Source organism: Geotrypetes seraphini, chromosome 13, assembly GCF_902459505.1.
Source record: "Geotrypetes seraphini chromosome 13, aGeoSer1.1, whole genome shotgun sequence".
Lineage (NCBI taxonomy): Eukaryota > Metazoa > Chordata > Amphibia > Gymnophiona > Dermophiidae > Geotrypetes > Geotrypetes seraphini.
The window spans coordinates 11,158-13,208 of NC_047096.1; the positions used below are offsets into that span (position 1 = coordinate 11,158).

Genomic DNA, 2,051 nt, shown 5'->3' on the forward strand with positions numbered 1-2,051 from the left:
CAGAGTTGTAGGAGGGTGTTGGTGGGAACGATAATCATAAGGTAGTGACTTTTGTTGAAAATTTTGCTAAATTGTCAGCAGGAGGAGGGGACTATGGAGTCATTTTTGGAGGATATGGAGCACCAGATGTTAAAGTATTACTTTGGTTGTTGGATCTGGAGATTGTTACCGTAGTAGTTCTTCCTTGCTTTTTTTAGTTCAGAATTGTTGGACTTGATATTAATCCTCCAGGACTGTGTCTGTGGGGGGATTTAGATTTTAAAATCTGAAGGCAAAGAGACAAAATACAAAAGTTTAAGGGAAAGGAAAAATGCAATACAAAAGTTGAAGAGCAAAAGACAAAAAAGTTAAGGAGAGAAAGCTGCAAAAGGTGGAGAAGAAAAAAAAACAGACACGAGGCAAACTTTTATTGGTTATACACTAAAAAAAAGGAAAACAGACTTTCTGCTGAGTCTGGTTCTGGTGTATTCTGCATGGATGCTTCCAGAGCTGCAGTCCGGCATCAACTGCTTCAAGACTTCCTCCTCTAATTCTAGCCACTGCAAGAAAACCTACAAACAGAGAAGTTCCTTTAACTTTGTTTTCCTGTGTGCACACGATACATTTCATTTTATTCAAATGACATTTACCTGAGAAGCTTCAGTAGGTTCCTGCACAGAAAACAATTAAAATTAACAAAGACAATACAAAAGAGAGTGAAGACAAAGGTCAAAGGAAACTGAAAATGCTTACCCGAAATACTCCCGCATGCTGCTTATCTGCAAGACAAAAAGACAGTGTCAGCGTTATAGAATTTAGAACTACGTTCAATTAAAGAAAGACATAAAAAGTTGAGCAGAGATAAAATGAAAGAGGGATGCTTACCTGCAATACTCCCGCATGCTGCTTATCTGCAAGACAAAAAGACAGTGTCAGCATTATAGAATTTAGAACTACATTCAATTAAAGAAAGACATAAAAAGTTGAGCAGAGATAAAATGAGAGGGATGCTTACCCGCAATACTCCCGCATGCTTATCTGTAAGACAAAAAGATGGTGTCAGCGTTTTAGAATTACATTCAATAAAAAAGTATAAAATGTTAAAATGACTACCTTATGTTATTTAAAAAGGCAATAGCTAGAAACAAAGAAATAAGGCGTACCTTTTTTATTGGACTTGCTCGCTCTAACTCGCTCAATAAAAAAGGTTCTGCATTATTTCATACATAAATTTATAACAGAATGCAAACCGTCCTCCAAAAAAAATCCAACAAATCAGCATTGGGAAGCAAAGGAGACTATGGACTCTGAACAATTGCCTTTTAAGTAGTTTCCTAAATTTGCCTCTTGTGTCCTAAACCCGCCCCAGCTTTAAATTTTATATTTTTGACTATCTGCAAAACTTCAAGACATAACAAAATATAAATTATGCAAAGGCTCTATCGCAGACATATTGTATTAGAGAAGTGTGGTGAAAGGCAAACTTTGGAAAACATTTTGTAGTTGCCTTTGCTTCCTATTGCTGATCATCCCCAAGGATTTCCCTTCTGTTTTATAAATTTATGTCAACCAGAGAAAACCCTCTTAAATTGTATAGCCAATAGAAACTTAGTCAAAGTACTGCTAGAATTGGCTAAACCCCATTTTAAACCTGAGATGAGTCTGAAAATATAATATTTGCTGAGAAGACACCGGAGTAGAGATCAAAGACATCAGTATGAGCCCACCATAAATCGTGGAAACTTCTGCCTCAGGTCTAAATGAGAATTGCCTCATACATCATAGTCTATGATCGTCTCCCGTGAACAAAATAGTTATATTTCCAAGTGAGAAAATACAGGCTTAACACTCAGGAAGGAGGTAAAGACATCAAATACCCCTTCAAAGACTAAACCAACACAACTACAATAAGTAATAATAAATAAGGAAACTATGTGAATGGCAATCAGTGATTTACACATGCGAGATTCTAAATATTAAATTTTAACAATACATACATAGACATTGACATTAATAAATAAATACATATTATCCAATAAAATTAGTGCAAAATATCTAATAAATAATTCACT

The 2,051-nt window shown here is 35.3% G+C and overlaps 1 long non-coding RNA gene across 2 annotated transcripts; it reads right to left on the reverse strand.

The window, feature by feature from the left end:
* Nucleotides 1-392: 392 nt before the first annotated feature.
* On the reverse strand, nt 393-1,184 carry LOC117347173. Of its 2 annotated transcripts, XR_004536735.1 has the most exons (3): nt 995-1,184; nt 630-758; nt 393-551 (listed from the first exon to the last, which is right to left on the reverse strand). It is a non-coding gene; the product is annotated as an uncharacterized LOC117347173 (long non-coding RNA). The 2 variants fall into 2 exon arrangements; XR_004536734.1 differs by having other exon boundaries at nt 393-758.
* Nucleotides 1,185-2,051: the final 867 nt, after the last annotated feature.